This window comes from Silene latifolia, chromosome 10, assembly GCF_048544455.1.
Source record: "Silene latifolia isolate original U9 population chromosome 10, ASM4854445v1, whole genome shotgun sequence".
Classification (NCBI taxonomy): Eukaryota; Viridiplantae; Streptophyta; class Magnoliopsida; order Caryophyllales; family Caryophyllaceae; genus Silene; species Silene latifolia.
In genome coordinates, this window is record NC_133535.1 from 56,480,929 (window position 1) to 56,504,302 (window position 23,374).

Below are 23,374 nucleotides of genomic sequence, written 5' to 3' on the forward strand. Positions count from 1 at the left end.
AAAAATAATCATTAAATCATATTAATTAAATCAATAGGCATAAACACAACTAAAACAGAAACACCTAGTTCCCTTATTACGCAATTAAATCTAAAGTTCGTCTTCCATAATATAGATGTCTTCTCCAAGTGCGGTCTTCATGCCTTCATTGAGTCATCACATGTATACTACGAAACTTACGACAAAGATTGATAGATCCAAGAGGTGGGATCTATCTAGGTACGAAGAACGTTGAAGAAAGGAGAGACAAAAGGCGCTAGAAACCCTTGGAAGGACAGAGGCACATGGCTCCAAGAGGAAAAGAGAGGAAGACTAGGCCTAGGGTTTTTGTGATTATATGATGAAAAGAAAAACAAGGGTTTAGCTTTTCCCTCATATATATATATACAAGAACTCATGGTTTTAAATCAAGCTTAGGCCCAAAACTCCACCCAACTCCTCAAAACACACGTGAAACCCAAGCAAGGAATGGGTCTTCACCCGTTTCGAACCCAACAAGGCAAAAGAACAAGAAAAGGATATTCCCCAGGAAATAAAATACGAAATATGGGGAAAAACCATATCGAAATATTAAACGAAAATTAGGAGTGTTACAATACAATCCCTTCAACAGAAGTTTTGTCCTAAAAACTCGATAAGAGAATTACCTCACTCGAAAAGATGCGGATGCTTCTCTCTCATCAACGCTTTGGTTTCCACAGTCCATTGCTCGAACTTTCGAGCTTTCCACAGAACCCGAACCAAAGGTACAACCTTATTCATCAGCCTCTTCTCCCGACGTTCAAAAATACGAACAGGTTGTTCCTTATAATTCAGGTTAGGCTCAACGTCGGTAACTTCAGGTTGTAGAACATGAGAAGGATCACTGTCATAATGGCGTAACTGCGACACATGGAACACATCGTGAACGTTCGACAAATTCAGAGGTAAAGCCAACTTATAGGCCACCTCACCAACTCTCTCGAGCACCTCATAATATAAGGACCAATGTACATAGGACTAAGCTTGCCCTTAATCCCAAATCTCTTGACACCTTTCACCGGCAAAACCTTAAGGAAAACCTTATCGCCAACCTTGAACTCAATCGGTTTACGCCGCAAATCCGCTTACGTCTTCTATCGACCTTCTGTTGCCTTAAGCTTTTCACGAATCAATCTTACCTGTTCAATGGATTGCTGAACCAACTCTAGAAAAAGAACAACTGCCTCACCGGACACGTCCCAACACAAAGGACTACGACACTTCCTTCCATAAAGTGCCTCATACGGAGCCATCTGAATACTCGCTTGATAACTATTGTTGTAGAATAAATCAACAAGCGGTAAACTCTTCTCCCAACTAACTTTGAACTCCAAAGCACATGCTAACAACACATCCTCAAGCGTCTGAATGGTACTGCCCAAAGCTAACTGCAGCTTCTTCCAAAACTGAGACATTAACCTCAGATCTCGATCGGAGATGATATCCTTAGGAACCTCATGAAGACAAATGATCTCACGTTGATAAGCATTAGCTAGCTCTTCGATACTCTAAGTCACCTTCAGCGGAATGAAATACGCGACCTTAGTCAAACTATCAACCCTGACCCAAATGGCATTCATTCCTTTCGGCGAGCTTGGCAAACCCATGACGAAATCCATCGAAATCGAATCCCATTTCCATGTGGGAATCTCTAAGGTTTGTAGTAGAGTACTAGACCACTAGGTCTTTGATGCTCAAACTTGACCTTCAGACAGATCAGGCAACGACTCAAAAAATCGGCGATCTCTTTCTTCATATTCAGCCACCAAAACCGTAGCTTCAAATCCTTGTACATCATATCACCACCAGGATGAATCGGATAGGGAATACTATGAGCCTCCTTGGGAATCTTACATTTTAAGACCTCATGGCTATATACGCACAACCGAACTTGGAATTGCAGACCATCATCAGGTTCAACGTCGAAGCCTTTAGCGCGACCTTCGCTTACCGCGGCTCAAACCCCTTATAGGAATTCATCCTCTTTTTTCTTAACTCGAATCTCAGGTTCAGCAACCATCACACTCAAATCTAATGTACCAGGAAGAACTACCTAAAGGCTCATCTTCTGGAACTCTCGACTCAAGTCATCAGGTAACACCATCACGGATTGCATAACGTGACACAACTTGCGAATTAAAGCATCGACAACTACTTTTATCTTACCCTCATGGTACTTGTAAAACCCCCATTTATCCAAGAGCCTTACTAGGCATTCCTAGGTAAATGAAGCTGTTACCATCTCGGATTAATTGAGGTAGTGAATAATAAAGTAAGACAAAACGCAATACTTTAAATAAATAATGTTAAATGACCTCATTACATTATTTATACATAAATAACTATAAATAAATAAAATACAACTACAACAGAAATAAAACGAATAATAATGTTTGTCCATTCTGGGTGATCTAGACTGCTAAGTAATGTCATTGCCTCACGCCCTTCAGCTCCCTTCTAAGCCAGCTTTATTACCTGAAATCAATCTGTTCCCCATTATTTGGTTCATCATAAATGTTTAACGATTACACGGTCAACCCAACGGTTGAGTAGGAATATCTAAACTACAAGAATAATACAACAATAAGACAATCAAATATGCAAATGCTCAAACCCGTTCACAATTCCAACATCCATACATATTCCTAAACACCCTTGTGTATACTCCAAGACACCTATATCAATACGCCGAGACACCCATATCAATACTCTGAGACACCCATATACATAATCAACTCCGTGTAGATACCCAGTATTTGCACCTTCCAAAAACCACCCGATGATGATCGGACTATAACGTGTTTTTGATATGCGTGCGTGGATTGGCTATACATGAGATGGTTTAATGCATTATTTGGATATGAAAAATGATTTCAAAAATGGTTTTCTAACTTCATATGCATTAAACCAACACTATTTAGAGTTGAAACCGTCTTCAGACCCAAAACCGACTTAGAAACCCGTAACTCGAGTCAACCCGAGTCAACCCAAGTCTCGATTGTCGAATATAATGCCATGAATGTCTTTATCATGCCATTTTCATTAAAATGACACTAATTAGAGTCTAAATCGACACGAGCCAAAAACCGACTCAAAATTCAAATCCCGACTTAACACGGGTCAAACCCGAGTCAAGCACAAAATGCCTACCTCAAGTAACACCCAAAATCATCTTATTAGGTGCCCATATTGTTACACGACATCCTATTTGATTATCACAAATCAAACCAACCAAACAATGGATAGAGCAAAGGCCACATCCAAATTGAAAGGGACAGTACACCCCCTTTGAATCACTAGGTGGCTCGCGCCTCAATGGGATATCTCCTTAGCCTCCAAGCAAACTCAGCCGACCTACCACCCCACATTTCTTTATAAATACCCACCTTCACACACCATAATCTTCACGCGAGTGTCCTAAGTCACAAAATCGACACGTGTTTTCGGCCTACCGATCGAAAACACAAGCCTTACACATTTTGTTTTGTACCGTCGTCGTGCATTCGACCTACCCATTCGACCAACTCAATTCGTCAATCAACATGTTTTAATTAACATATATTCAAAACAAAATCCTTTTTTAAGGAACTCTCTTAAACTTCTTTGATTGTGAGTAGTCGCAACGAGAAAACTGTCTCTAAAGTCGTCTACCTCACAAACATCAATACACGTAAGTTTGAGGGTGTAAATATCTCACTTATTTCATGTTTTTACCATTTTTATGAGTTTATAAGCATAAACAATGCATAACACGATTTAAATATAGGTTAGACGAGCCAAAACCGAGTTTTGGCCCGAGACAGAAGCTCTTTGCTATGCAAAGAGACTCGCGCCTCTTGTGGCTTTTCGGGTCAGACTCAAATGTGTTAGAGTTCGTCTTTCCTTCAACACTTTCTTTTATTTTCTTTCTTTCCTTTTACGGTTTTTACCATTTTAATTCATTTTTATGACAAAGAGTTTTGACCATTACAAAAATCATCCTTGGTTCCTTATACCATGACGGTTTATTCCGTGACTCGATGATATTATTGGTTAATTACAATTTAAAGGTTATTTTAATCCCCTTTTATTTTACTTAGCATTTTTATCATTTATTTACAATTGTAAACATATTAGTCATAATTCATAATCATCCTTGGTTCTTTATACCATGTCGGTTTAATCCGAGTACGATGACAAACTTGACTAATTATAAATAAATGAACTTAACATAAATAGTTCAAATCAAACATTTTTTTTCACTTTTATTTCATTTTATCTTCATCTTTATCTTAACCATATCGTATGTCACCCTTTGTTAAAATAAATACTATGTCGATTTAATTCGAGTACGGTGATAAAGTGGTTAAGAACACATATTTTACATTTTTATTTGTAATCTACGTTTTCAAACATGCAAATCCGACAACGAATATTACTAACATAATAGTAATTATTCCGAGTCATGCAAATCATACTTGCAAACCATTTAATCACAAATACGGTTTTAAGCAACCTTTTAAACAAACAGGAGACACCCCTTGGGTCGGCTCATGGCTCGCGCCTCAAGAGGCTGTTTGTTTTCATATTTCAAAACCTGGACAGGCCTTGTTCCCTCGCCAATAGGCTCGCGCCTTAATGAGGTTGCCTGGCACACTTCTGCCTCGTTTTAGCACTTCTAGGATGACCCTGATTACGGTTAATCCGAATACATGACGGATCAGATTGACAAGTTTGCGTTTTTACACTTTGTCATTTGACACCCTTTTTCAAATAAATAGATCGTGTTAAGCACCATAACCCGAATTTGGTAAATGGATGTTTAATTTCCGTTTTCACATGTAAATCAATCTAAATCAAACTCGACATCAGTTACATGATATTTGGATTAACGAACCGACTTAGGAAACTTTCACATGTTAGGTTAAGACTTTTGGATGCACATTCATGCATTTAAACCATTTTATCAACTCTTGCACTTAAACAACCACGATCGATTAGTAGAGGCCGCTAACGCGGGTGGGATTGGGTGTCCGATTAAAGGGCTTCCCAATACGTACCCTCACCCCTTACTCAGAACCTTTGGATAGTGGATGGCCTTATCCAGGGCGTACGAGAGTCATTCTAGCGATAGGATGCTAAAGGGGGACGAGTCCTTATCTTTAGTACCTATGGCAAGCACCGCTTTTTGCCTTGCTTGACTAAGGTATAAAGTGGATTCAAATGGTTTCCAAGCATCCCATAATTGCTTGGTGGCGACTCCGAACATCTCTGCATTGTTTCGAGACCTTGACCAAGACGAAACCGACCGATCTAAAGCAATCCGGTGGAAAGCATTTTTACGCCGCCGAGTGTGGCTTTCAAAAGACCGCTGCATGTCCATAGATTGGCTTGGCGTGAAGGTGGACCGTGACTGCAGATCGGTAGGTGGCCCGTGACCACAGACCGGTATGTGGCCCATGTCCACAGTTTGGCGACTCCGCTGGGGAAAACTAGGACACTTGTGTCTTTGTGATCCTTAGAGGTGAAACTCGAACGAAATCGTGGTTAAAGTGCATTAATTGATATTACGGTCATAAGTCAGGTTCCTTGTCCGGGCCTACAACCTAACCTTTATCGACCAATTGGCTAGTCTCGTCGGCGTGAATTTTCTCATCCCCGCGTTTCGAATCCCGATTGAGTCAAGCATACCGTTGACAGTACACATTTCTGTTTCGTCAAAGAGCTTTCACTTTCTTCGTGCATGAGGCTAGGGCACCCTTCTTACACATTTTGTTTGGATTGGTATCCCTCTCGAAAATCGGGGTTTGATCGCTTGGTGTGTAACCCACCCTTTTAAACCAAAATCCGTATCAGGATTATGCATAATATAATGAATTGCGAGTGCTTATGTGTTATGCGATCATAAGTCCTTCCGCATCATTTCAAACTTTCAAAGCACCTTTTTGCGCCGTTATAATGGCCGTTTCAAACCTCGATCTTTCGCTGACTGTTGTAAACCTTTTTATGCCATTATAATTGGCATTTCAAAATTCGGTTTTTATAACCATTTAAAGTACACCTTTTTATGCCATTGTAATGACGATTTCAAATATTGCTTTTCACAAAACCATTTCAAAATACCCTTTTAAGTCGTCGTAATGGCCGTTTCAAACCTCGGTCCCTCGCTAACCGTTGCATTCTCAAAGCTCCCTTTTACGCCGTTGTAATGACGAATTCTACCCTCGAATTTTCAAAATTCGAAATCAATTTTCAAACAAAAACGTTTTTCAAACCGTCTTAATGACGATTTTAACAGGTGCAACTTTCCAAATTTCAAATCTCGTTTTCGAAATCAAATTTGGCTTTTCTAAGCCGTCGTAATGACGATTTTAATTCTCACAATTTTCGATTTGCATACCTCCTTTTAAAGGTTAAAACGGTTTTCTAACCCGTCGTACTGACGAATTCAATCCTCACAATTTCTAATTTCAAATAATCGAAAACAATTTAAACTGTTTCCAAATTTCCAATCAAAACTCAAATATTTGAAAACAAATTTAACCGTTTTCAAATTTCAATTCAAAATGAAACCTCTGAAAACAAATTTAACCGTTTTCAAATTTCAATTCAAAATCAAATCTTTGAAACCAAATTTAACCGTTTTCAAATTTCAAATCATTTGAAAACCAATTTAACCGTTTTCAAATTTCAATTCAAAATCAAATCATTTGAAAACAAATTTATCCGTTTTCAGATTTTAAATCCAATTTCAAATCATTTGGAAACAAATTTAACCGTTTTCAGATTTCAAATCATTTGAAAACAAATTTAACCGTTTTCAAATTTCAATTCAAAGTTAAATCTTTGAAAACAAATTTAACCGTTTTCAAATTTCAAATCAAAAATCAATCATTTGAAAACAAATTTAACCGTTTTTAAAATCAAATCTTTGAAAACAAACTTAACCGTTTTCAATTTCCCCAATTTCAAATCGTTTGAAAACAAATTTAACCGTTTCAAATTTTCTACCCTATTTCAAATCCTTTGAAAACAAATTTAACCATTTTCATGGCCATTGTGATGACGATTTCAAATTCTTTAATTCTCGATTTTCAAATCCGTGATTCGGAATTTCAAAAACCGTTTTCGGAAACAACACATTGTTTTCAGAGCCGCCGCAATCTCAACTTAAACCATCTTTTGAAAACATACCTAAGACAACCCTTTCAACTGTCCGACCTTCTAAAGATCCCTACTCTTCGGAAGCCGTCTATAAAACGACAAGTGAATCTTTTTGAAAATTTATTTTCTTCGAAAACTTCAGTCCACCATTCCGATTCAGCCTCGAGTTAGTTAGAGTCCCGTCGATTTTAAGTCAAGTCGTCTAGATAACGTCGAGTCTCCGCCAATGTTTGTACCTACCTTATGGTCCAGGTCGTGTCGCCTAATTGTCGAGACATCTTCAATGGCATTAGCAGAGTCAAAACCTCTCGGGCATTAAACCCGTCTTTCCCCTATATTACAGGTCAAAGGTCAAGTTTGTGTACGTGTCTTGTCCAATGGCGTCACGCCAGCAACGCACGTCAAAATCTCGACAGAAGTCATCTGTCTAGGAATCACTATGCCTATGTCGACACTCGAGTCTAAGTTCAAAGTCATGCACCAAGAGTTCAAACACAAGAGGTCATTCACGATCTTTAATGAACTCATAACCTAGTCACATCGTTGCGTGTTCACGACATAACTGGCTTTTATACATATGTGTCGCACTTGCCTTTGTTTATGCAATACCTTGCCAAGACAAGTTATAACGCCTATCGTTATGTCAAATAGGAATCCATTGGGTGCCATCAATCGCCAACCAGAAACTCAAGAATCTGATCAATCTGCATCCGCCATGACTTCTGCCGAAACCAACAACATGGTCCTTCGACTCCTAGCTACCGTGGAAAACTTGAGCACTCGCCTCTCCCATGTTGAGGACAAAATGATAACCAGGAATTTCCTCTCTTCTGATATTGAGCAAAGGGTTTAGCTCCTTAAAAGCCGACTGCTTGCCAACGATAAAACTAACCCTAGTTGGAAGGCTACCAAAACCACTGAAGCCGATTCCTTAGGTGCTCCACCAACCAAAACCAGACGACCTCATGAGTCCTTCCCTGATTTGGGTATGCCTTATGCCATAGCCTGAAAAAGGCTGATCTCCAATGGAAAGCTCAAACCGATTGGTTGAACACCGGACCCTCTACCAAACAAGCGAGGACGTAGATGGGATGGAAAACTGTTTTGTCAATATAACCAGGGTCGCGAACATGAAACCGAGATGTGTCTCCCTCTAAAAAGGAGTCATCCTTGATATGATTGAAAAGGGTAAATTACCACTACCTCCCTTAGCAAACGAAAAGAACAACCATACTGAAAATCATATTGGACACAGTCAGGAATCTTTCCTAGACTGCTCTCATCTCATCTCTCCTGGCGATGGGAAAATTCATGCAATTAACAAAGATGGCCTACAAAGCGCTATAATGATGCTCTCCGTCTCCATCAACAACAAATTCTCAAAGCTACAAGTTGCTATCGATGACTTGAACACTCGAGTAGCTAATTTGGAGAAAGGTTGGGTAATACCGAAAATGAACCTGACCATCAAGGAGAAGACCAAACCTCCATTCACCAACCAACAGCTGTTGAAAATGAAGAATCATCTAATGGTTCGCACACCCATGAACCCACCAAAAAAGAACATGAAATTGCCTCACCAAAATCCCCTTCAAAATACCAAGCAATTTCCTCAAAACTTTCCATTGACAATGACCAAATCTTATTTTCGCTCAGGGTTGATAAAAACAAAACTCACAAAAACATCCCAAAAAACACCAATGTTGGAACCATGGGAAAACATCAAAGGGTATTCATAGATCTGGGAATAACATATGGCACCGCTCTGGGGATACCTGCTTCAGAAGGATTACTGCAACCCATTGGTCTGACTCCGGACAAACCTGAAGACAAAAGAACCCGTTTTTGGAACGGTAATGCTTATTTCCAATACCATCAAGGCAAGAGCCATGACACCGAAGCCTGCTTAAAACTCAACCATGCATCCAAGATATGATCGAAGCTGGCAAAATCATAATCGTACCTTGCAGTTAAGACAATCCTCCTGGATGTCTCAAGTCAAACAGCAAGGTTGAATGCTCTCAAAGAACGTTCACCAACCTTAACACAACATATGCCGCAGCTCTTCAAAAGCTTGTGGGTGAAGGGAAGCTACAACCAATCGAACCCACTCCAGACCCGCTTAAATGCAGGAAAACCCGTTTCTGGGAAGACAGTGCCTATTGCCAATATCATCAAGGAAAAGGTCATGATACTGAAACATGCTTCAAACTGAAACATGCTATTCAAGATATGATCGACAACCATCAATTGATAGCTTCATCCCTAGGCCAACAAAGTGATGAAGACAACCCTAATGAACATCTCTTTCTGCAAGTAGATAAAAGTCTTATGAACTATTGTCCTCGTATCATCCCCAACAACGAGAGTGAAGTGCTCATGTGGGTCAATGCCCAAGATCAAACACTCAAGCCACTGGATGCTGCAAAAGAGACCTTCGAAGAGGAAAGTGATGATTAGGGTTTGTATTTGAGATCGAGTCAGAGTACGAGTCCGAGTCTTAGGCTTTCTCATATCTATCCTAGTGGCTGTCCTTTTATTCCTAAGTGACAAACTGGGGGCTGCCCCCATGAGTCAGATGTATTCATCGAGTCTATGCTAACCCCTTATTTATCTAAATAAAAGCACGATTTCCAACTATCATGTATTCTCTCCTTTACCATTTCCCGTTGACAACGAGAATTGATTTGAGAATTGATTTAAAACAAATAACATGTTCCAATTCAACGCGAGTACACTCGAGTGACGTTCCGTGCCGAGTAAGCAGAGGACTCGAAACCCCGGTGTCCATTTTCTTTACCTATTCCATGTCTGGCAATAGAAACCTTTCATTAGCACCCAATTTCTAATGAGCTTTTATCAAAGGGATTTTACGACGAACCCAGACAATAAACCAGAACATCTCCTTGTTTATGATCAATGACGGAAGGCAAGCCCATTCCTCACAAAAACATCCCATCACCAAGTATCAACCTCTCATCATCGAGTACATCCCTATCTGCACCTTTACCTTCCTCGAACGAAGGACGGCAAAGAACAAATAGATCCAAGCCAAAGCCAAAGCGAAAGCCAAGGCTAAAGCCAAAACAAAAACAGATAGTGAAATTCAAATTCACTATTTTCACAAATTTCAAACGATGGTAATAAAAACCGTCATTTTCAAATCAAAAACAAGATAATGAAATTCAAATTCACTATTTTCACAAATTTCAAACGACGGAAATAAAACCCGTCATTTTCAAATCAAAAACAAGATAGTGAAATTCAAATTCACCATTCTTACAAATTTCAAACGACGGAAATAAAAACTGTCATTTTCAAATCAAAAACAAGATAGTGAAATTCAAATTCACTATTTTCACAAATTTCAAATGATGGTAATAAAAACCGACATTTTCAAATAAAAAACAAGATAGTGAAATTCAAATTCACTATTTTCAAAAATTTCAAACGACGGAATTAAAAACCGTCCTTTTCAAACAAAAACAAAATAGTGATATTCAAATTCTCTATTGTCACAAATTTCAACGACGTAATTAAAAACCGTCATTTTCAAATCACAAATACAAAATAGTGAAATTCAAATTCGCTATTTTCACAGATTTCAATGACGGGATTAAAAACCGTCCTTTTCAAACAAAAAACGAAATAGCGAAATTCAAAATCGTTATTTTCCCACAAGTTCAATTGTCGGAATTAAAAACTGTCGCTTTTCAAGAAAATGAAATTAATAACGGAATTCAAATTCGTTATCTTCACAAAGACTCAAACGACGGAATTAAAAACCGTCACTTTTCAAACCTCGGACCAATGAGGACCAATGAGTCCAACACCAAAGCCCAGGACCAATGAGTCCAACACACAAAATCCCGGACTAATGAGTCCAAAACACCAAGTCTAGGACCAACAAATCCAAAGCCCAGGACCAATAAGTCCAAAACAACAAGTCCAGGATCAACAAGTCCAAAGCCCAGGACCAATAAGTCCAAAACACCAAGTCCAGGACCAACAAGTCCAAAGCCCAGGACCAATGAGCCCAACACACAAAATTTCGGACCAGTAAGTCCAAAACACCAAGCCCAGGACCAACAAGTCCAAAGCCCAGGACCAATGAGTCCAACACACCAAATCTCGGACCGATGAGTCCAAAACACCAAACACCAAAATCTCAACCTCAACCAACACTGCTTTACCCCTAAGTCCTTCTAGAGACTGCTATGGGGAGACCTATCTAGGCTTCTGAGGATTTCCCTCAAGCTCGTAATATCACACCTTAACCTTTAAGGTCCAGACATGGGATTCTTATCCAACATTGTTTACAAACCATTTCGTGCTCATGCCACATCAAGCCTGAGACCCCATTCCGCACCACATTACAAGCTGTGACCCATCGGCCTAAACACCACAAAATACAAACTCCAGATTTTTATCTGTCAAACAAACTTATCGTTACCAAGCTCCGCATTCCATAATGTCGAAGCCATTTTCATCATGACCCAGATACGGAGTCCTCGAATGCTTTGCTACCGAGAACGGGACATACCTAGTCTACCCTTAGGGTCCACTTTTTAGTGTGCTCACATGATAAGGAACATTTTCACAAATTACACCTCTTCGATTCATGATCAAAGAGGGATTCTCTCAAATCAATTTTTCGAGTCACCAAACGGAATTTACCGTCGTGACCCTCACACTTTAAGGTCCTAACAACTCGCTTAGGCACAAACACGCAGAACTACGATCTGGTTTGATTTCGCAAACACGCGAATACATAGGCAGTCCTATTACGAGGACACAACAACACCCCCACACACATTCAATTTTCACATCTTCAATTTTCAACTCATTTTACACCCTGCAGAACTACGATCTGGTTTAATTTCGCAAACACGCGAATACGTAGGCAGTCCCCCAACAAGGACACAACCGCATACCCATTTCACAACCGCACACCCATTTCAATATCAACCATCAACATCAATCCTCAAAAGTAGCCCACCCAGCTGCAAAAATTAATCTTATACCTCTTTACTGGGGGCTTCTTCCTTAAGACGTCGCCCATTCCTTCTTTTGTCAAATTCCCACCTTCTCACTCTGGGGGCTTCTCTTTCAAGACGCCACCCATCCTTTATCCTCAAACATCTTTTGAGTCTCAACTATAGTCCAAAATAAAATCGCCCATAGCCTACTGCTCGGTTCGGACGATGACAACGTCTTGGTTCTCCTCTCTGAATCATTATACCTCAGGGAGGGATCTCAAACAAGCAAACGGGGGCAAAGATTTCTGGAGAAGATAATCAATTTGTGTTCCCCAGCCAAGCGGACCTTCTACCTCAGGGATTTGATATACGTTGTCACCCTTTCTTGGCTAAGGAGTTGCACACACATAAGCAAATTCTGTCAGAGTCACCCATGTGTCATGTCGATACTGAATTTGCATCACGTTTACGACATCCTGTTTGTCAGTTTGTCAGTATGTGTCCATGTGAGTCAATGTCGCAATAGTCACGTGTCTCCAATCTATCAAATCACGGATCTACTAGCAACAAGACTCATTATTAAGCTTCATAACTTTCGGAACTTCTATCTCCCCTCGCGTTAGATATTACATGCTAGTTGCTTATATGCTAATTGCTCACATGCCTATGTGCTTACGTGGTTAGATGCTTGCATACTACGTGCTTGTCTATGCGACTGCGGATTTGTGTGGCCACTAAAAATGCAGATAATGTTGAGAAGAAAAACGCACTCCAACTGAGTACTGGGTCTTCCTAAAAAATGCCGACCCGTCAAGTCCAAGGGCTTTAACCGCGTCGATTACATAGCATATGCTACCTCCCAAGAACAACAACTCATATCCCCGGCTATTTCCCACAGTCGATCATTTGACCATCGATGGCTGGCGAGCCTCAGAACGCACATTCAACATGGCCGGCGAGCCTTAAAACGCACCTTCAACACGGTTGGCGAGCCTTTGCATGCGAACAATTCAAGGACGTATCCCGAAGATGCCTCAGGTATGACTTCTTCTTATGGCTGGCGAGCCTTTATATCTAGTCTAATGGACTTTAAACGACCCACATCGAAAGTCGATAGACTCTAAAATGTACCCGATGGCAGGTCCTTGACTCGCATCCCCGAGTCGCCTCGACGTCGCCCTTCCCGATAGTAGGTCCTTGGCTCAAACCCTTTTGAGTCGCCTCGACGTCGCAATGGACTTCAGGTTGTAATCTTCGATTGACCTGGAAGCCGTACTTTGACTTTTGCCCCGTCCAAGCCTCAGTCAAAGTGGGGGCTCTGTAGATACCCAGTATCTGCACCTTCTAAAAATCACCCGATGATGATCGGACTATAACGTGTTTTTGATATGCGTGCGTGGATTGGCTATACATGAGACGGTTTAATGCTTTACTCGGATATGAAAAATTATTTCAAAATTTGTTTTCTAACTTCATTTGCATTAAAACAACACTATTTAGAGTTGAAACCGTCTTGGGACCCAAAACAGACTCAGAAACCCGCAACTCGAGTCAACCCGAGTCAACCCAAGTCTCGATTGTCGAAAATAATGCCATGAATGTTTTTATCATGCCATTTGCATTAAAATGACACTAATTAGAGTCTAAGCCGACACCGGGCCAAAAACCGACTCAAAATTCAAATCCCGGCTCAACACGGGCCAAACCCGAGTCAAGCACAAAATGCATACCTCAAGTAACACCCAAAATCATCTTATTAGGTGCCTATATTATTACACGACATCCTATTTGATTACCACAAATCAAACCAACCAAACAATGGATAGAGCAAAGGCCACGTCCAAATTGAAAGGGATAGTACACCCCTTTGAATCACTAGGTGGCTCGCGCCTCAATGGGCTACCTCCTTAGCCTCCAAGCAAACTCAACCGACCTACCATCCCACATTTCTCTATAAATACCCACCTTCACACACCATAATCTTCACGCGAGTGTCCGCCCCCTCACATCTCCCTTAAACTTCTAGACTCGACTTCCTAAGTCACAAAATCGACACGTGTTTTCGACCTACCGATTGTAAACACAAGCCTTACACATTTTGTTTGGTACCGTCGTCATACATTCGACCGACCTATTCGACCAACTCAATTCGTCAATCAACCTGTTTTAATTAACATATTTTCAAAACAAAATCCTTTTTTTAAGGCACTCTTTTAAACTTCTTTGATCGTGAGTAGTCGCAATGAGAAAACCGTCTCTAAAGTCGTCTACCTCGCAAACATCAATACACTTAAGTTTGAGGGTGTAAACATCTTACTTATTTCATGTCTTTACCATTATTATGAGTTTATAAGCATGAACAATGCATAACACGATTTAAATATAGGTTAGACGAACGAAAACCGAGTTTTGGCCTGAGACAGAAGTTCTTTGCTATGCAAAGAGACTCCCGCTTCTTGTGGCTTCTCGAGTCAGACTCAAATGTGTTTGAGTTCGTCTTTCCTTCAACACTTTATTTTATTTTCTTTCTTTCCTTTTATGGTTTTTACCATTTTAATTCATTTTTATGACAAATATTTTTGACCATTACAAAAATCATCCTTGGTTCCTTATATCATGACGGTTTATTCCGTGACTCGATGATATTATTGGTTAATTACATTTTAAAGGTTATTTTAACCCCCTTTTATTTTACTTAGCATTTTTATCATTTATTTACACTTGTAAACATATTAGTCATAATTAATAATCATCCTTGGTTGTTTATACCATCTCGGTTTAATCCGAGTACGATGACAAACTTGACTAATTACAAATAAATGAACTTAACATAAATAGTTCAAATCAAACATTTTTTTCCACTTTTATTTTATTTTATTTTTATCTTTATCTTGACCATATCTTATGTCACCCTTGGTTAAAATAAATACCACGTCGATTTAATTCGAGTACGGTGATAATGTGGTTAAGCACACATATTTTACATTTTTATTTGTAATCTATGCTTTTAAAACATGCAAATCCGACAACTAATATTACTAACATAATAGTAATTATTCCGAGTCATGCAAATCATACTTGCAAACCATTTAATCACAAATACGGTTTTAAACAAACTTTTAAACAACCAGGAGACGCCTCTTGGGTCGGCTCATGGCTCTTTCCCCAGAGGCCGTCTGTTTTCATATTTCAAAACCTGGACAGGCCTTGTGTTGGAGTATGTGTCCTCAACAATGGTGCGATCACATTATTGAAACTCATGATAAGAATACGTAAGGGATAATTCATCATATATGTCAACTGATCAACATTAATCGGTAATGATTGGCTGACTAGAGTTTGACATTACTGTCGTTTAACGGTGGTGATCAGTTGATCCCTTAAGGTCACACCTAAAGGATGATTCCCTCAATTGTAAAGTAAATCGATTGTATGCCGATACAAATTGATTAAATACTTAAATTGAATGTTGATATATATATATATATATATATATATATATATATATATATATATATATATATATATATATATATATATATATATATATATATATATATATATATATAAGAGAATATTATATCTTATTGTAATATGATTAAATGAGATTCAATTTAGTAATTCAAATGTTATTCCCTCCGTACAATCCAAAAGTAACATGTTAAAAATTGGGGAAACCAAGAAAAGAGGGTAAAAGTGAGGGGAAAAGAGGAAAGCAAGCTTGTATTATTGGGTTGTTTCTGGGTCAAAAGTTGGTATTTATGTAAATATAAGGAGGAAATATGGGTATTATTGTCAATTTACAGTCCATTTATAGTATGTTACCTTTGGATTGGTACATACACTTTAGGCAAGTGTTACCTTTGGATTGGTACCGAGAGAGTACATTACTGAAATTGATTATTGTTTATGAAACATTTGAGATAAGAATTATTAGTTAATTATAATTATAAAATATTGTAGATTATATTAACTAGACTTAATGTGACCCATTATATATATATGTAACTAGGTAGTATCACGCGCTTCGCGCGACCTGTTTTAATATTTTATTATTATAATTGAAGAAAAATAATATAATTCATATATGATTTTTAATATTTTTACTAATAAATAAAAATAAATTATTTTTTCTCAAATTAATTTTTTTAGGTTTAACTTCAATATTTTAAAATAAAATACATACAATTTTAATTATTAAAACTAATAAGTGATAATTAATTATGCATGATCAACGTTTTATAATAAATTTGTGACTTAACTAATATCATATTAATTAAAATAAAATTTATTTGAATAACGCAATGATCAGCATTGAGTTCTCAAATTATATTATTTAACGATACATTATGTCCTGAATCAGTTAATATTTGTTCAAAATGATGTGAATATAATTTTATGTAATTTATAATTTTTTATGTATAACGGTATGATAATTATGTATCAAACATATAACGTCCAAACTCAACTTATTCAATTCTTTTGATTGTGTGTTGCAGTTGATATGTGTCAAACATATCTACAAGAAATTTGCACCTTTTATTTTTTAAACAACTATCAATTGTATTATTTTTCTGCAATGATGTTTAATAAATTACCTATGAATAAAATAGGTTGAATTTTCTCAAATAATATTTTTTTGAGGTTTAACTTAAAAGTATTTAAAAGATAACATAAAAAATATTTATTTTACAGTAATATTTAGTTAGTCATAATCAATATTTTATACTTGACGCATATATATTTAATTGAAGATATTAAAAAAAATTGTAACGTGTCTTCTACTTTTTCATGTTGGTTATAATACTATATATATTACTTAATAATCATTACATTTGTTTAGATTATTTAAATGTACTCGCGATCAATGTGTTACTGTGTAAATACATACTCCTTATCACACTATTTAAACATATCAAAATCTTAAGTGTATTCAATTTCTCGCAATATAATTAGTTTTTTTCATTCTCATACTATAAAAACTTATCTCTTAGTAGTTTTCTTTAAGTTCTATTTTTAATAAATACAATGACTCTCCCAAATATATTTTTCTTACCGGATTTAATGGTTTAAGTTTTATAATTTTCTCATAATATTTTTTTACGTAAATGTAAAATATTGTGAGACACTCACTTTAATCATCTCTACATATAAAAATATTTTAATAAATATAATCAAAATTATACTCAATTGAAAGCATTTTTCGCAATGAACATAATAATTTACATTTTAGAATTTTTATCAAAATAATTTTTTACTAAATTTAGAATTAAATTACCGTAATTTTTTTATGTAATTTTATAATAAATTTATTAAACTATAATTATTACTTTGATGAGATTTATATAGCCTTTATTATGCTCATATTAAATTATTAGCTGTAATTAATGCTTATCATTAAGGCTGTATAGGACACGTGGCGCATCCACAACGCTTCAACCCAATTTTATATATAGACTAGGTAGTATCCCGCGCTTTGCGCGGCCTGTTTTAAAATTTTATTATTATAATTAAAGAAAAAAATATAATTCATATATCACATTTAATATTTTTATGCTTATAAATCAAAATAAATTATTTTTCTTAAATTTAATTGTTTTTATGTTTAAGTACAATATTTTATAATAAAATACATACAATTTTAATTAAAAATAATAAGTGATAGTTAATTATGCATGATTAAGGTTTTATAAATAAATTTTTGAGTGATCAAATATCATATTAATTAAAATAAAATGTATTCGAATAATGCAACAATCAACATTAAGTTCTCAAATTATATTATTTCACGATACGTTTTGTTTCAAATCAATTAATATCTGTTCAATATGATGTGAATATAATTTTATACAATTTTTAATTTTTTATGTATAACGTGCAATATTTATGCATCAAACATATATGATCCAAACTCATCTTATTCAAATGTTTTGATTGTGTCTTGCATGTGTTATGTATAAGAAATTTGCACCTTTTGTTCTTTTAACAACTATATATAAGGATATTTAAGAGTATACCTGATAATAAAATAGATTGACCTTTCTCCAAATATTATTTTTTGAGGTTAACTTCAAAGTATTTAAAAGATAACATATAAAATATTTAACTAAAAGTAATTCTCCCTCTGTCCTGGTCGTTGTCTTTTTCCATTTTGAGGTGTCTGGGTCAATTGTTATCTTTTCTATTTTAGAAATGCATTTGATTAGCAATTTGGTCATTCACACTCAATTTGGTCTACATGTCATTTAATAATTGGTCATCTCCTCTTTCTTTGGTCTACATGTCATTTAGTTAAACTTCAAAACAGGCCATGGAATTTTAACATGATATCACATTCATAGTTTATAGATTGTATGTAAAATTTGAGATAAATGTGATTTATTATGCATGATTTATAATTTTAATGGTTAAAATGATATAAATAGTGACTATTTTTTTTAGCAAAAATAGTTAAAATGCATTTTATGGCATGAAATTTTTCCCTAATATTGTATATATATGATATGGACATCAGATATAAAGTTGAATGATTAATTTTGATTGATTTAGTATATTTATTGATTTTTATGTGATAAAATCGATAAAAGGTTAACTTTATTAGTCATAAAAATTAATTCGAAATTTTTGGTTGAAATTTTGCCATTTCCAGGTTCTAGAAATTATTTAAGAATGTTCAAAATTTTGATTTTGATTTTTCATAATTTTTAAGTTTAATTTGGAATTAAATGGTATAGGTTATGATTTATACGATTTATTAATGAAGTAAATTATAAATATTTTGTGGGTAAATTTTATGGCATTTTTTGAATCTGGTAATATTCCAGTATATGCAAAAATTTGATTTCGAAATTTTTCAAATTTTATGATTTATTGGGAATTATTTCATAATTATTATGGTTATAGGAAGTTTAAATAAGCAATAATACAAAACCAAGTTGAATTATTGTCAAATGTTTAGTGAAGACTAATTTTTGAGTCCTAAGAAGATTAGAGTAATTAACTTAGACTAAAATTTGATTTTATTATTATTTTGTGATTTTAATAAGTTAAAGATCGCGAATATCCATAAAACCGGATTATATTTACGATATAAGTATAAATAGGGCGATTTGGTACATAACTTGGCATGTTAGATACATATTATAATGCTGCATATTTCATTTATGAATGTCATATTATATTTATATAATTTTGAATTATGTAATTTTATCTTAGTATGGCCTTAGTTTTAATCGATACCCGTAATGTAAGGGAATATCAGTTTGGTTGTAATTAATTGTGATCTCGCATCACCATTTTGTAATTTAATATATTTAATTTTTATTACAAATGTATAATAGAAATGCTATGTAATTTTATTATTATTTGTAATTTTGGAGTTCCTTCAAGACGGTGCCAATCGGAAAGGCGTTCCGATCAAGACGGAGTCCTTGGGAAGCGTGCCACTTGAAGTTCAAGAGACCAATAGAGTTGGTTTCCGATTTGTAAACAGAATATTATATTTTCTATTTTAGGAAGGCCATACTAGGAAATTTATTTAGTGCTTTTCATTTTTCTTTATATGTTACATGCATTGCCAAATCGACATTAACATCACATGCATTTTTATAAACATATATCGTCTTTTCGACCGTGTTGATTATAATTATTGTTAGTATAGATAATAAATCGACAAGACCTCTCACATATTTAAAATTGAGATTAACCTTTCCAAATAGTAGGACCCATGAATCCCTTTGACATTTCGGGTAGATTCCGTTTCCCGGGGTACTTTCATTTTTCATCGGGTAAGTGCGGTAATAACAAGTTATTACACGCGAAATTTGGTTGAACTCAACGGATATGGAGACTAGTCTCATGTTCGGGGCTAGAGATGAACTTAACGTAACTTCATCGACAGAGAGTTCTAATTGTAGAATCGGTTAAAGAGTTAACCCACCGAGTTATATTAGTAAGGGATGTATCGGTTTCCCCGTGCCCGAGTTAATATGGATTTAGATCTCGGAATCATTTATATAATTGGGTGGAAGTCATTATATAAATGCTAAAACATGCTAAAATGTTTTTCATATATTAACGAAGAATATTTTTGTTCCCACTATTTCATTGTTTTACATTGTTCTTTATCATCGCTCCTACTCATATACGATATCATTCTATTGTAACACGAGTCTCCGCTAAACCACTATTACTAACGACAAATAGAATCTCTTTCTAAATCCTCAAATGAACCATTTAATAGGGCATGGACTAGTTTCATAGGAATCGTTCTATTTCATAGAACTCCATAGGAGTTGTCCTATGTCATATAAGATTAGCATCTTAAATTCCTAACATGCCTATGTATGATTTCTTTTGAAGATGTATGAATAGAAGTAATGATTAGTCAAAATATGTTTTGATAATATCTTCTATACATCCATGGTTGAAAAGTCTTATTGCTCAACCTAAACAATTGCCATCAAGCACTTAAGTTGTTAAGAACATGACGATGTTAAATTGGTAAATTAATTTGTTAAAACTTTTGATTAACCAAATACCACAATAGAGTTAACCCTTGTGAAGGATTAACTAGGAATTTAAATGAAGACGAGTCTTCATCAAGTAGAAATTCTTGAAGGCAGTGGGAGCAATAAGAAGTAAGTACCTATCTTAATTGTTAAGGGTAGAACTAGGCTCGAAAGAGAAAGTGTTAGACTCTAAAATAGAGACAAACCCCAAATAATTAAAGATCTAGGAAGTTGGTCATGTGACTCCAACACATTCCTTCCTGAATATCTATGACATTGACATTGCATTCTTGCCAATTACCACATCATGAGTATTTGATACAAATTTGTGGATTTCATCATAATATTTGGCATTATCGTGTGACGACTAGCAAGAATGTTGTAGTGTACTTATTTTAGTTTTATATTTAGAAAAGTACCTCTATAATTGTTATGATGTGCACTAACTCTAAATAAGAATATAATTCAAGTTTTTATAAAACTCAAAGGGTTTTTCTATTATGCAATTAAAACAAGCGTTGTGCCCTAACATACCACGATTAAGTTTATGGTGAGACCATACAAATCAAGGTAATTATATTCAAACTAGAAATAAATGTCATATTTACAAGACTCAATCTGGTGACCCCAATCATTTTTCAATTCTCGATTGAAAATCACATTTAGAAACTAGTTTTGACTAGTCTCCAAAACCATTTGATTGAGAATCTTTTGGTATGTGCAAATCTTGTATTCAAAGCAAGTTAATTCATGACTTTTTATGGAAAAAGGATTATGAATGGCAAAATGGAGCTAAATTGATCGAATCTAATGACCAAGCATCAAAGTGAAGACAAGACTAGAAGGCCTTTGTAAATAATGGGCAATGATGAAGACGATCTTTGCATCTCCGACAAAATCCTTGAGGATTGTTGGAAGAAAAAAAGAAAAGAAGAAAAAGCTTGCTGACCTAGAATCCGGCTGTCGCAGCATCGGAACGCTCGTCCGACCTCTACAATCCGAGCGTCCCTCCAGCCAATCCGCTCGTCCAACTCCCACAATCCGCTCGTCCCGACCCCTTGGCCGCTCAGATTGTCATCCAGTACAACACGCCTTCTCCTTGTTCTACTCGGGATGCGCATATTTCTAAAAGACTAGCAAAAAGGAGACTCGCATGTTTCTTCGAGAGGAGCATTTCCTCAACTTTTCTTAAGGGTCTTAATCGTCATTTAAGACCTAGTAACCCTAATTTATGTACCTAATCCCTACTATAAATACCCGATTGTACTAATTAGATGATAATCAATCCTGAGTATAATTTATGTTCTTCTAATCTCTCTTTAATCTTGTAATCAACTTTTAATTAAGCATTAATACAAATCTCATTTCCTTAATTTCTCTATTGTTCATCATTTATTCTGGGTAATTGAAGATTATTTGGGGTTTATTTGGAGGATTGACAATCTTCCAATCATTCATCAAGTACTTCTATTATTCTTTGCTTATTATTTTGGAATCATCATTAGGTATAATTCTCTTAATCCCTTTTTAATTATTGTTAATCATCTTCATTTATTCATCATGTTTTGCTTTGTTAATATGATTGACAACCTTGTTAGCATGTTAAACTTGATAATGAGTGAGTAGTTTCCTTAGCTAGGGTTAATGGGGAATTAGGGTAAACCAACATGGGGGATGATTCATGCTTAATCTAATATGTTCACATAATTTATTTGCTTGCTTGTTGTGATCTCAACTTATGCACATGTTATGTTTGATGAAATGCAAGCCTATGAATCCTTGCATTTTTTTCCCATCACTTACCTTTTCTATGAGACTTGTAAGACATAAACCAACTCGAGTCTCATTAGACCATGCATATAGTTGAGTAGGGAGGATTAAGTCAACTTGTAGGTGTTTTACAATCTAATCGATTCAGCTCCGGGACCCAAACCTTCCTAGGATTGTAAGATATAAACCAACTCGATCCTATCACAACAATAATTGCTTGCTTATAATTTGAGAATATGTTTGTATGATCAATTCCCATGAATCCCCTATGAACCCATGACACTCTAGTGCTTTTAATCAATTGTTTACATCTCATCTTAATCATCTTGCTTGTTTATTTACATTGTTATTTAGTTTAGTGATCTTCTTATCTCAACCCAAATTGTGACACCCTTAGACACCACTACTTGCAATCGAAAATCCTACATCAATACCCGTCCCTTGGGATCCGACCTTTACTTTCCTCTTTACTAATAGTAGAGTAGTTTGTGAAGTTATAAATATTGTTTTGGTCTAGGTGCTCCTAACGACATGTAACCGAAAAATATAGTCCGACCAAAAATGGCGCCGTTGCCGGGGACGGTGTTAACTTGATTTGATTTTCTTTGATTGTTTTTAGTTGTGTCTTTCTTTGCCTTGGGGAAGTAAAACTCCTCAAGGTTTGTTCTAATTGTTTTCGAGTTGTTTGATATTTTGCATGTCTAGAAGATCACAAGGTAACTTGTTACCCATTGATCACGAAATTGAGAGAACTTTGATAACAAATAGAAGACTTGCTAGAAATACTTTGAGAGGTATTGGTGAGGTTGTAGATATTCAACCAAATACTATTGAGTTTATTAACCCTTTTGCAAGAGAAGGTGAGGAGAACCCAACACAAAATCAACCACACAATCAACCCACAATGCCTAAGTTTTCATCACATTCCGTACCAACCGAGGAGAACCTACC